Source organism: Anabrus simplex, chromosome 8, assembly GCF_040414725.1.
Source record: "Anabrus simplex isolate iqAnaSimp1 chromosome 8, ASM4041472v1, whole genome shotgun sequence".
In the NCBI taxonomy this organism is placed as follows: domain Eukaryota; kingdom Metazoa; phylum Arthropoda; class Insecta; order Orthoptera; family Tettigoniidae; genus Anabrus; species Anabrus simplex.
The window spans coordinates 130,776,397-130,791,247 of record NC_090272.1 but is presented as its reverse complement, the minus strand read 5'-3'; the positions used below and the strand labels follow the sequence as shown (position 1 = coordinate 130,791,247).

General features: G+C 41.1%; 1 long non-coding RNA gene across 1 annotated transcript in view; it reads right to left on the bottom strand.

Annotated features, from left to right (window-relative positions):
* The window catches only part of LOC137501867 (uncharacterized), a 73,801-nt gene that overhangs the window by 45,417 nt on the left and 13,533 nt on the right, over positions 1 to 14,851 (bottom strand). The window lies entirely within an intron of this gene.

Here is a 14,851-nt window from a genome sequence, read left to right as displayed (position 1 = left end):
GCATGTAATTTTACATGACTGTTGATACTGTGCCTACAGTCAATTCAACCAAATTTGTATCGTAGCATTGGTCCCACTGCCTTACAGAACATCCTTCATTCATATATTCATATAGCTTCTTCCCATCAGGGTTACCATATTTACATACATACATACATACATACATACATACATACATACATACATACATACATACATACATACATACATACATACACTAAAAAAATGTATCTGTGCTTCGCTACGGTATTCTACATTGTGTATGGATTTCTACATAAATTACACACAGTGAGTAAGATTTTATTAAACTGCATGTCTCTTAGCGTTACCCAAGAAACACCACAGGGAGGTCCCCATATGTTGTTTCCGATGTAAGGTGCGTGTTGAGGAGTTTTGATGACTGTGGCAGGCCACGTTTTCTACTGCCATTCACAGTTGAGTTCAGAAGTTTCTACTATAACGGCAGGCTCACTTGCCTACTGCCATTCGCAATCGAGTTGCGGAGTTTTCTTCATTGTAATGATGAGCCCCTTTTCCTAATGCCAATCACAATCGAATTGGGAAGTTTCGATTATAATGGCAGCCACACTTGCCTACCGCCGGTCACAATTGAGACTGAGAGTTTTGATTACTATAAAATATACATGTAAAATTACAAACTTTACCTACAATCAAGAAATGCTGGTGTATCTAAAGTACAAGGGATCAAGATACGACAGTCATAGGATCAAAGTTGTAGATCTCTCCAAATTGAACAGCGATTGTGCTACCTGTCTTGCAATACGACTTGCCATTTAGCCACCAATTACCCCAAAATGAAGTACCTCTATATTTTTATATTTTTTGTGGCCAAAAAGTTACGTATGAAGTAAATGATATCTTAATTTTAATGTTATATACGGAAATAAGTACTAAGAATGTGATACACCTCAAGATATGGCAGAGTACATCACTGATTTCAGAGGATATTTCATATCTTCTTGCATCTAGTTAAATTTCGGAAATACTATTTACATGTAAATTTTTTGCGAGGAGGTTATTTCTCTACATGCGTTTCAAATATGTTCTCATGATACATATACGGTTAGGTTAGGTGACGCTGTTGAAGAAGAAAGCTGAGGTGTTTGCTACAGAAGTCTCTGGAGTGATACCGTATTTCTCCGAATCCAAGACTTTTTTTTTCCTCAGAATCCCATGCGAAAACTCAAGGGTTGTTGCATTTGCGGCCTAACAGAAAGTTAATGGGTACCGCTGGCAACTACCGCGGTAACCACGCTACTTTTCACCTGTGCACAGAACTCGTTGACAATAAACGACCGCCTCTTTACTATGCATCACTAGCCGCGACAGCCGGTTGTACAGTGCCTGTGTGTTTCTCTCAAATCTGCAGAATGGCATCAAAACATGCGACCCTTCAAATTCTTAGAAAAGCCATGGCTACGCAGTGGCAGAGTTATAACGCTTCTATTGTACTTGACGCTTAGTAAAATTAAGTTTTATAGACAGCAGGAATATTTTCGTGATGGATAGTCGTATTGTAAAGATACGTGGAAAAGATATTGCCGGCAAATTTTCAACAGGTTCTAGTCGATATTATGATGCCAATTTTAAGTTAATGGTTATTAAACACTCGGAAATGTAGAATAATTGTGCAGCCACAAGAAAATATGGCATAGGCCTAACTAAAGCCAATATTTGGCGTCAGCGTGAAGACAAAAGAGCTAAAAAATGTGTAATGTACAAAAAATGCATTCAGTGGTCCGCAACAAACATGCTTTAAAAAGTCTAAGATTAAAACTGTGAAATATGTGCACAAAAAACGCAAGGGCGGAATGGCCATACTGTGATGCAATAAACTCATTCATTGACTTTCAACGTCCGCGATTAGGCCTATACATCACTATTCGCTGAATTTGGCCGAACCCGGCAAGCGAGACATGCTTGTAGCGGTAGCCAGTTGTATCTGACGGTGAGTAAAAGTAAGAGTTTTATAGACAGCAAGAATAATTTCCTGATGGATTGTCGTATTGTAGATGCGTAAATAACGTGGCTGATAGCAGTTGTTAAGTCGTTAAAAATAAAGACTGAAGTAAACAATATCTTAATTTTAATGTTATATACGGAAATTAAGTAAGAATGTGATACACCTCAAGATATGGCAGAGTACATCACTGATTTCAGAGGATATTTCATATTTTCTCACATCTAGTTAAATTTCGGAAATGCTATTTACATGTACTTTTTTACGAGGAGGTTATTTCTCTACATGCGTATTTTTTGAAGGAAAAAGTGGGGTTCATCTTGGATTCCGAGAATTCAGAATAGGTATTGCCAGCAAATTTTCAACGGGTTCTCTTCGGTATTATGATGCCAATGTTAAGTTAATGGTCCTTAAACCCGCAGAAATAAATAATAATTGTGCAGCTGCAAAAAGAAAGAAATACGGCACGACGAAAATCAAATGTTCGGCGTTTAAAAATAGTCTAAAAATGTGCAGGCCTACTGTACAACAAGGCATTCATATGATTTTACAAAGTTCTTTTTGAGCCTGATTTAAAATTTTTGAAGGAAAAAGTGGGGTTAAGCTTGGATTTGGAGAAATACGGTACTATATTTTTTTCAGAACAAAATTAAACATACACTTTCACGTAGTATCAGATTACGAAAAATAAACAAGTAAGCCGTAGTGTGGATATCATCTGCGGAAACGCAAGTTTTGAACAAAATTATTGCCGTTTCATACCGATTTTAATGTGCTTGGGGGGTTTTCCGAATTTTTCACTGTTATGATTTCTCGCTATAACAGACTTCTACTGTACAATAAAATGATAGCAAATGCCAGAAAATACCTTGCGGTGTGAAATAATGGGTTAAACTTCGCGGTACTATTGAAATATTAACAGTTACCCTTAGTAATATCAGAAGACAATAGTAACCTCCAATGGTATTCTGCAAAAATTCCACAGAATGGCAGCTAGCAAGTAGCCAGAGACATTGCCATGCTAACTGGTAGGTTCGTAGTCGGTCTGCAAGGGTCACTCAACACAGAGAATAAAACCCGCAGAAAATAGTAATTTTTTTCCCGTCATTTGAAGAGTAAGCAAAATTATGTAGATAACAAAAATTATTTTTTAAATGACGGGGTGTTTCACATATAGTCAACAGATTTTTACAGAAATTCAATAACATATGAGAAAATATAAAATAACTTGTTTGATCTCCATGTAAACCCCCAGCCTGTTCTGTGAATTTTAAATCATAAGCTTATCAAAACCTGCTCTTGGATGGGTATACTCTAAACATGAAATTTGGTCAAGACATATCCAGCCATTTTGCCACAGTGGTTGAATAGACAGACAAACAGACACGACAGCTAACAACCACTGATACGGTCTTGAGTTGACCTAAAACGGATAAATATCTGAAAACTTGGCAGAATAAATTAAATTACAGACAGCGGACCCCCTACAACTTTATTTACATACATACATACATACATACATACATACATATTCAGTATAGACTCTTATGCCTTTGAGCATTCAGTCTGAAAGTCTTTGTAAATTTACTAAATGCCACCACATGCCTCTATTTGCAACTGTGTCTGTGGCTTCATTTAGTTCTATACCTCTTATTTTTAAATCATTAGAAACTGAGTTTAACCATCGCCGTCTTAGTCTCCCTCGACTTCTTCTACCCTCCATGACCAAATCCATTACTTACCTAGGCAACCTATCCTCTCCCATTTGTTTAACATGATCCCACAATCGAAGCCAATTTATGCATACAACTTCATCAAGCGAGGTCATTCCTAACTTGTTCTTTATCTCCATATTCTGAGTACCCTCCTGACATTGTTCCCACCTATTTTGCATCAGCAATCATTCTCACTACTTTCATGTCTAATTATTTATAATTATGAATAGGATATACTGAGGCCACCCAACTTTCACTCCTGTCTTAAAACAGACTGGTGTAAGGATAGTTCTGTCCAGGAGCTGACTTCCTTCTTACAGAATACTGTTGATCTCAACTGCAAACTCACTGCATTTGCTTTGCTGCATCTTGATTCAATCTCACTTACTATACAACCATCCTGAGAGAATACACATCCTAAATACTTGAAATACCGGGCGAGTTGGCCGTGCGGTTAGGAGCACGCGGCTGTGAGCTTGCATCCTGGAGATAGTGGGTTCGAATCCCACTGTCAGCAGCCCTGAAGATGGTTTTCCGTGGTTTCCCATTTTCACACCAGGCAAATGCTGGGGCTGTACCTTAATTAAGGCCATGGCCACTGCCAACTCCTAGGCCTTTCCTGTCCCATCGTCGCCATAAAACCTATCTGTGTCGGTGCGACGTAAAGCCACTAGCAAAAAAAAAAAAAAATGTACTTGAAATTATCTACCTGTGCAAGCTTTGTATTTCCAATCTGACATTTAGTTCTCTTAGGTTTCTTACCTACTGATGACACTTTAGTCTTGGAAAAGCTTATTTTTTATATTATACTCACTGCACCTATTTTCAAGTTCCAGCTGCAGACTTTCAGCACAATCTGCCATTACGACAACGTCATCAGCATAGGCCAAACTACTTACTACATTTCCATCCAACTGAATCCCTCCTAGCCATTTCATACTTTTCAGTAAATGATTCATGTAAAACTATGAACAGGAAAGGTGAAAGATTACAGCCGTATCTAACCCCTATAAGCACCTTGAATCATGAACTCATTCTACCATCAATTCTCACCAGCCCAATTGTCAACATAAATTCCTTTGATTGCTGTTAATAGTCTGCCCTTGATCCCATAGTCTCCCAGCAGGGTGAGCATCTTTTCCATCGATACTCTGTTATATACCTTCTTTAGATCTATAAATCATAAGCATAGCTGTCTATTCCTCTCGTAGCATTTTTCAGTTACATGCTGCAGACTGAAAATCCAATCCTGACAGCCCCTCTGTGGTCTGAAACCACAATGGTTTTCATCCAACTTCCTCTCAACCACTGATTGCGTCCTCCCTTCCAAAGTGCCAGTGATCACCTTGCTTGGTATACTGATAAATGAAATACCTTGGTAGTTGTTGCAATCCTTCCTGTCCCCTTGCTTATTGATAGGTACAATTACTGCTTTCGTCCTACCAGATTTTTTATTTATTTTTTTTTTTTTGCTTTACGTTGCACCGACACAGATAGGTCTTATGGCGATGATTGGATAGGAAAAGCCTAGAAGTGGGAAGGAAGTGGCCGTGGCCTTAATTAAGATACAGCCCCAGTATTTGCCTGGTGTGAAAAGCTTTTGTCCTATCAGAAAGTATCTTACTAACATTCCATGCTAATCTTATCACTGGTGATGGGCAGTCTGTAAGATTTCTCGAGACTAGCGCAGGCACTGTTTCTCGCGAGAAATTTTGAGAGATCTTGAGAGCGTTGTCCCCGCATTGTGTGGCGAGTAGCATGTCACAGGTCTAAAGTTAGATGGAGCTGAATATCGTTTGTGCCGAGTATGCAAATAGCCTACCACGAGCCTTCTCCATTCCATAAATACTTGTCAAAAAGCGACTAGGGCATTCATTTCTTTCATTTCTACCAAGGTCTATTTTGACGCAATATAACATAATTATAAAGGATACGCATTCTGGCATTGTATGCAGTGGTAAATACATGAATGATTAGGCTAAGTACAGAAACTGTGGCTACTGTAGGTACACCTACCTGGATACTAGAGGCATGCCTTATTTGAACTCAAGATGGGGCAAAATTTGCCTTGCTGCATATACAACCACCATTACGCGTGAGTAGAATATGTAATCTAAAGTGCCTACGTTTGCTCCAATTCTTTCAACAGGTAGCCGTACATTTTTATCAGACCCTACATTTAATATCATATGACCCTACTTGTGTTAACTGATATTTTGGTGACAAAGGAAATAATTCCTTACAATGTAATAGAGTATTTGTAACATAATTAGGTACTTTGGTATATAACGGTGTAATGTGTAATTGTGTCTAATTGTACACGACATCTTTAAGACGATGTCTGAAATGCGACATAAGTCATGGATGTAGGTTATTTTGAAGAGATACACATAGCACAGCCCGCTGTGTTGTTTATTCAAAAGAAATAAAATATATCAGCAGAAATACTTCTGGGATGATCCGGCACTTGAAAACACATAAAATTGCTGAAGGGGAATCATCACATAGAACACCTCCGGTCTGATCTGCATCACAAGAAGCTATCCTGTCGACAACAATTGCAAGGTATCCAGGTAGGTGTACATCCTATCTACTGTTACAGTGTTAACAAATTACACAGGGCTGTTCAGCTAAGATGTCCACCTCAAATAACTTGTGAACCGTTTTACATACTGACATTGTGTTTTCACTTTCGTCAATGGTATTAAGGGGCTCATAGTTGAACATGCACTACTTTTCTAGACTTTTGACAAAAAAATTTGGCACACGTTTCCATATGAGAACACTGATGGAATACTACAAAGGGCACTAGGAAAGTTTTGCAATGTGAGTGAATGCTTTAGACTTTTTCAAAATAATTTTCACCACACTCAATACACTCCTCTATATGTCAAAACCAGTACTGAACCAACTCTGCCACTTTTCTTCAGTTACATTTTCACACTCTTGATTCCATGCTGCCAGAAGGTCCTCGTCGGATGAAAAACGCTGCCCTTACAGCTTCATCTTCACTTCTGGGAAGAGTGCGAAGTCACATGGGGCAAGATCAGGACTGTATGGAGGGTGAACAAGCACAGTCAACCCTGATCTGGCAAGAAAATCCGTTGTTAAATTAGCACAATGTGCTGGAGCAGTGTCGTGATGCAAGAGCCAAGTGTTGAGTCGTGACCTTGGACGGAGCTGCTTGAGAGCCTGGATGACTTGAGGCAAAGAAGTCTCACTGTACCACTTCGCAGTAACTGTCTTTTGTGTTTCTAGCACAACACGAGTCAGGATGCCCCGTGTTGTGTGAGATCAGTTAGTGTAACCTCTTTGATTCTTGTTACTCCTTAGATTTGTTTTCGAGGGCTTTGAAATAAGCAAAGAAATGCACTTCAAGAGTGTAGATTGGGATCTTTTGTTGTTTTACAAAGATGAACTACAATCATTGTATGCTGCTAAATCTAAATAAGTACATATTGACATTGTAAGTATTCAAGAGTGTTTAGTAGCGAGAATAAAGGTAGTTTTACCGGGCGAGTTGGCCGTGTGTGTAGAGGCGCGCGGCTGTGAGCTTGCATCCGGGAGATAGTAGGTTCGAATCCCACTATTGGCAGCCCTGAAAATGGTTTTCCGTGGTTTCCCATTTTCACACCAGGCAAATGCTGGGGCTGTACCTTAATTAAGGCCACGGCCGCTTCCTTCCAACTCCTAGGCCTTTCCAATCCCTTCGTCGCCATAAGACCTATCTGTGTTGGTGCGATGTAAAGCCCCTAGCGAAGAAAAAAAAAGGTAGTTTTTCCCACATTTTGGTGACCGCGACAAGACAAGGCTTAAAATTGCAATGGATAAGGTAACAAAAGTTTGTGCGGTTCATCGACGTGCATATACGTGGATTTACAAGAAGATCGTCAACAACTTAGAGAGCGAAGAAACAGATCCTGTTGTCATTGAAGCGGACTTTAATTTACTGCAGGAGAAACATCAAAAACTACGGACACTGGACCAGCAGATATTCAATTTGATGTTGGAGCAAGATATGGATGAGGTTGACCTAGAGAAAGAGGTTAGTGCCACTGATAATATAATTTGCTGCAGATTAAGGTAGCTGCTATGTTAAAAGAGAGAGTACAGCAGAATACTATCAGTGAAAGTGCCCCAAGTGTTGACTCATTTACTCAAAGAAAGTATAGGCTTTCACTTCTAGAACTTTAAAAATTCAGTGGTGAACTGAAGGACTGGTTACAGTTTTGGGCCCAGTTTGCAAAAATTGATGAAGATACCAGTTTAGATCCTTCGGATAAGTTCCAGTATCTTATTCAAGCCACTACTGAAGACTCTCGCGCCAGAGAAGTGGTCAGTAGTTATCCCGCTACTTCTGAGAGCTACCTTAAGGTTGTGGAAGCATTAAAGTCTCGTTTTGGGAGAGAGGATGTACTAGTTGAAGTATATGTTAGAGAGTTGCTTAGGCTAGTATTGCAAGCTATTAACCTACCCTCTGGCATGACCTTATGCTTGTTATATGACCGGCTTGAAAGTTACTTAAGGGCTCTGGAAACTTTAAAGGTTACCACAGATAGGTGTGAAGCAATGCTTTTTCCTCTCATGGAGTCTTGTTTTCCTGAAGAACTTCTACGAGCATGGCAACGATCTCTAGCTTCACATCAATGAGAAGTTAATACACAGGGTGAGGACCCTGGAAAGGCTCGGCTGAAACACCTCATGGACTTTTTAAGATCTGAGGTCGAAAACAGAGAATTTCTATGGCAATGGCTGGTTTCGGTCTCAGGGATGCGGATAAATCTAGAGCAAAAGTCACAAAGCCTACAGCAAAAAGTGCAGGGAGGCAATCCACATTTGTTTCAAATGATATTCCTACTGCTGCAGGGCTGCTCACCGCCTCTAAAGAGGAGAGGAAATGCCTATTTTTTTCTTCTGGTCACAGTTCTCAAGATTGTATTAAAGCTCAGGACTTGTCTGTATCAGAAAGACGACAAGTAGTGGATAAAAGTAGGGCATGTTTCTGCTGTCTGCGAGTTGGGCACCTAGCTAAGAATGTAAAAATCGTCCCAAATGTGTCATTTGTGAAAAGGGGCATTTTGCATTAATGTGTGGACAGATTCAGAAAGAGCGATGTGGAAAAGGGGATGAAGTTGCTCGGCCAGTGATCCAAAATAATAATAATAATAATATTATTAAAGATGAGGCCCTCACAGCTGTAGCAAATCATTGCAATGTTCTAATGCAAACACTTGTAGTTTATGTCAGAAGTACCGGTAATGATCGAATGCGTAAGGCGAGACTTTTGATCGACTCAGCATCTTATCGCTCATAGTCCGACTCGTTGGCTGAATGGTCAGCGTACTGGCCTTCGGTTCAGAGGGTCCCGGGTTCGATTCCCGGCCGGGTCGGGGATTTTAACCTTAATTGGTTAATTCCAATGGCCCGGGGGCTGGGTGTTTGTGCTGTCCCCAACATTCCTACAACTCACACACCACACTTAACACTATCCTCCACCACAACAACACGCAGTTACCTACACATGGCAGATGCCGCCCACCCTCATCGGAGGGTCTGCCTTGCAAGGGCTGCACTCGGCTAGAAATAGCCACACGAAATTAAATGATCGCTCATATATATCGGCCAGCACTGCTGCTGAAATGGGGTATGTTCCACGATCTCAGGAATTAATTCAGCATTCACTGTTCACGGAAGTGGTGCAACACTATGTTTTCACACTTTGTTGTTGTTGTTTGTCCAACCCTTGTCCCGTTTCCCTACGGGGTCGGGTATGAGGTGAGATGAATTTGTCTTGGCGGTTTTTTATGACCGGATGCCCTTCCTGACGTCAACCTCATCAGAGGAGTTAATGAGAGATGAAATGAATGACGTGATATATATGATAGTAGGGAGAGGGTGAAACCCGGTGCCGGCACATAGCCTACTCCTGTCGAATAGCACCAAGGGGTCTGCTCAAGGCTTAACGTCCCCATCCGACGGACGAATCACCATCAACAGCGTCATATGCCCTCACTCCATATGAGCACTGCGGAGAGGTTTGGAATTTAATCCAGGCTTTTGGCACGCAATCTAGTGATTAGAAATTGTATACCACCACCTCCCCTACCCTGCCGGCCAACATTCTGATGGTGAAAATTTTTTCGACCAACGGGACTCGAACCGGCTAACCTCGGTGTTAGACCGTTTTTAGACTTCAGCGCCTTAACGATCATGGCCACCAGGCGGGCTACTATGTTTTCACACTTTACCTTTCTAAATTGGACAAATCATACCATTGCCATTTTGACGTGCTTGGACAACAGAAGATCTGCAGAGGAATTGCTCCTGTTTTAGATGGCCTTGGATACAGGAACTTGCTTCACACAATATAGAGTTAAGTGATGTTGGCTCTTCGGCAGATATTGAGATTTTAGTTGGAGCTGATTTTGCTGACAAACTTTGGACTGGTAGACAGGTACAATTGAGTTCAGGACTAGTAGCAATGGAGACAATTATTGGCTAGAAATTGACAGGGAAAATTCCTGACATCACACACAGTAATGAGAATCTAGCCATGGTGGTATCTAGCATGTTAACCAAAGAAGCCACCATCACAGATGTGTAGACTCTAGATACTTTAGGGATTAGTGATCCATCTGAGAAACTCAGCAGATCTGAGATTGAGTCTACTACACAGCAACATTTCCTTGATACAGTATCGGTCAATAAAGAAGAGCGTTTTAAAGTTCACCTCCCATAGGTTGAGAACCATCCTCCACTGCCTGATAATTACCAATTATCACTGAAGAGACTGCTGTCTACTGTTAAGAGATTGAAGACTGAAGGTTACTATGATGCTTATCAGGAAGTACTAGATGACTGGCTAAGGGAAGGGGTGATAGAAGAGGTGCCTCCTCAGGAAATGGATGTTCATTGCCACTATTTGCCTCATCGTCATGTTGTGAAACCTGGATCAACAACACCAGTGCGCCCCATGTTCGATGCCTCATCTAAAGAAAATAAACAGCCCAGCCTCAATCAATGTCTTGAGAAAGGCCCTAATTTAATTGAGAAAATACCTTCTGTGTTGGCACGTTTCCGACTGAAGAAGGTAGGAGTTGTTGGAGACATAAGAAGAGCTTTTCTCCAGATCAGCATTCGCGAGAGGGACAGAAATTATTTGAGATTCTTGTGGTTAAACAGAAGTGGAAGTCTCAAGACATACAGACATTGTCGTGTTGTATTTGGAGTCTCTCCAAGTCCTTTTCTATTAGAATCATGCATCAAACTTCGCCTTGAAAATACATTAGTACTGTGTGAGGAAGGGAAGTCACCATGGCCCAAGTCATTTGTGGAGCTTCTTACCCATAGCTTCTATGTTGATAATTGCCTTGACAGTTTGGACGATGAAGAACAAGCTAAACAGTTTATTGATGTAGCTTCAGGTGTCATGAGGAAACGGCAATTTTGTCTTCGAGGGTGGGAGTTGACCGGAAGTAATGACGTATCCGGATCTACCAATGTGTTAGGACTCTTATGGAACAAGTCCGACGATTCCCTAGCAATGAACATAGATAACTTTCCACCGGGCGAGTTGGCCGTGCGCGTAGAGGCGCGCGGCTGTGAGCTTGCATCCGGGAGATAGTAGGTTCGAATCCCACTATCGGCAGCCCTGAAGATGGTTTTCCGTGGTTTCCCATTTTCACACCAGGCAAATGCTGGGGCTGTACCTTAATTAAGGCCACGGCCGTTTCCTTCCAACTCCTAGGCCTTTCCTATCCCATCGTCGCCATAAGACCTATCTGTGTCGGTGCGACGTAAAGCCCCTAGCATAATATATAAGATAACTTTCTTTCGATTACCTTCGAGAAAATAACAAAGAAAGTTATTTTGAGTGCTGCCCATAGAATTTTTGATCCGGTGGGTGTCACATGTAGTGTAGCATTAATACCAAAATTGTTGCTTCAACAGACTTGGAGGGAAGGTTTGACATGGGATGAAGAAGTCAATGAAGAAATCAAAATGAAATTCTTGAGTTGGCTTGAAGAAGTTCCTCTTTTAGCTCAAGTAAATATTCCTTGTTGGTTGTCTAAGTGCAACAGCCCAAACGACTCCTGGACACTTCACATTTTTTCAGATGCCTGTCAGACATCATATGCAGCGGCTGTATTCCTGCGTGTTGAGCAAGGGGGTGAAGTGAGTGTTCACTTGGTGGCTGCCAAGTCAAGAGTTGCACCAACTGGAAAATCAGGCAAGGGATTGACCATTCCCCATGTTAGAACTTTTAGCAGCTTCAATAGCAACGAGATTATATGCATCGATTGTAAAGGATTATTGTATTCCCGATATTAAGGCAATTTTTTGGACAGATGCTTCAACTGTTCTCGCTTGGATTCAGCAAAGTGAAGCATGGGATGCTTTTGTCATAAACCGGATTAAAGAAATACGAGAACTGTCAGTTGGTTGTGAATGGCGACATGTTCCTGGAAAAGAAAACCCATCAATCTTCCATCACGTGGATGTTCTGTGAAGAAGTTGATACAATGCTGTTGGTTGGTTGAGAGAAAATCCAGACTGCTGGCCACAAACTGACTTTTCTTACAATGAGGAAGAGATAAATTTGGAGAGAAGGAAGAATGTCGTTTCATTGATATCAAGTAATTCAGAAGACATCAGTAAAGATTGGTATTACCGACACTTTTCTCAGTACAAGAAAATTGTTAAGATGGTAGGCTGGATGTTGCGCTTTCCGACCAACTGTCGAATCAGCAAAGCTCAATGCATACATCGTGACCTGACAAGTGAGGAATTTGTCACGGCAGAAAGGAAGATTTTATGGTGGGTGCAGGAGGAAGTGTTCATAGATGTTTTCAATTCCAAACTAAAGAACTTACTTCCATTTGTTGACGAACAGGGATTGTTTTGTTTGATGACCAAGATATCTAACCGGGATGATGTCAGGGACTTTTGTTATCCCACTGTGCTCCCAAAAGCTGATCACCCAGTCGTTCAGCGACTGATTATGGACGCCCATCTTAGCAACTGTCATGCTGGTATGCTGATGCTTTTGTCAATTCTGAGGCAAGAGAATTGGATTCTAGGAGGTAGACAAACAATTAGAGCTGTTATTAACTCCTGCATGATTTGTAAACGTCACAGTTCAAAGAGGTTGGCAGCTCAGCCTTCACCATTACCTGAGAGTAGAGTGCGTGACACAAGAATTTTTGAAGTCACTGGAGTTGATTTTGCTGGTCCTCTCTATACCAAAGCCGATGATGGAACCTCGAAAAAGGCATGGGTTTGCTTATTCACTTGCGGAGTTTACTGTGCAGTTCGATTGGAACTGGTGTCTTTGTTATCCACAGACAGCTTCCTACAAGCTTTCAGACGTTTCTGCAGCAAACAAGGAAGACCTGTCATTGTCTACAGTGACCAGGGAACAAATTTTGTTGGGTTTAAGAACTCCTGTCACAAACTGGACTGGAATGCAATCTCACAGAACAGTTCAGCGCGGAAGATAGATTGGTGTTTTAATCCTCCAGCTTCGCCATGGTGGGGAAGTTGGTGGGAACGACTAGTAGGAATGCTCAAAACTCTTCTCCGTCGAATGCTTGGTCGATCATCTGTCAACTATGAAGAGATGCAGACAATCCTCTGTGACTGCGAAACCGTCATAAATTCTCGGCCATAAACCTATTTGTCTGACAACCCATCAGATCTGGCTGCTCTAACTCCAAACATGTTTCTACACAACATAGAAGAAGTAGGAGTACCAGAGTATGACCTGTTCGAAGCAACTGATCTTCGGAAAAGGCTGCGGTATCGCCATCAGCTGAAAAAGAATCTTAGAGAAAGATTTTGTACTGAGTATTTAGGTCAGTTGAAGTTATTTGCCAGCAAGGATAAGCCACATGATCTCAAACTGGGAGAAATTGTTTTGGTTGGCAATGATGACACTAGAAGAATGGATTGGCCATTGGGACGAGTTGTTGAACTTGTTAAGGGAAAGGATGGCAATGTTAGAGTAGTTCGTGTCGTCACTGCTTCAGGCGAGCTTATAAGGCCAGTTCAAAGAACTCGAGTTTCAACCACCTGAGGATACCCAGGAAATCTGAAACCACCTAAGGAAAGGCTTTGTTCCGAGTGAAGAAAATATAAAGGATAATCACGAGGCTGGAGCATGTGACTCTTCTACTCCTCCTGAAGATGGTCCTAAAGTTTCAAAGCAGGCAGTGAAAATAACTCGTCTAGGACGATTGATTCACAAGCCAAAAAAGTTAAATTTGTGATATGTGTCGATTAACATATTTCTTTGTGTTTATGTTATTGAATTTTATCATTTTGTAATTGTTTCAGGACTATATTTTATGAAAGTGGTAAGGTGTAAGTCAATTCATGTTAACATTCATTTGACTTAGGTGGGAGGATGTTGTGTGAGATCAGTTAGTGTAACCTCTTTGATTCTTGTTACTCCTTAGATTTGTTTTCGAGGGCTTTGAAATAAGCAAAGAAATGCACTTCAAGAGTGTAGATTGGGATCATTTGTTGTTTTACAAAGATGAACTACGAATCATTGTATGCTGCTAAATCTAAATAAGTACATATTGACATTGTAAGTATTCAAGAGTGTTTAGTAGCGAGAATAAAGGTAGTTTTTCCCACACCCCGTATAGTGAAGAATAGTGCAATCATCCTTTTCCTCACTGCCCTTGACTTTCGCACAGTCACAAGAGTACCCTCATCTTCAAACAGCCACACTTTGTTCTGGGATTTTGTTGGGACATGGTAATAATAAAGCCAAGTTTCATCACCTGTAACGATGCTATTGATGTTACGCGAAGTCCCATTTTCAAACTGTTTTAGCATTTTTGGCACCATTTCATTAACCTTTCTAACATGGAGATGGTCATGTAGAATTGAATGAATAGCTGGTGCAGGGATGTGGAGGGTCTCTTCTACCTGTCGATATGTCAACCACCTCTCTTGCTGCAACATTTTCCCCACAGCTTCAGTGTTTTCCTCAGTCACTGATTCAGATGGTCGCCTAGAACGAGGATCGTCTTCAACCCCAAAATTTCCCCTCTGGAACTCTTTGTACCAGCGGAAAATTGTTGTCCGATGTGGACAGTCTTTCCCCAGCACAAGAGTTATTTCCTCCAGACACTGGTTAACAGTT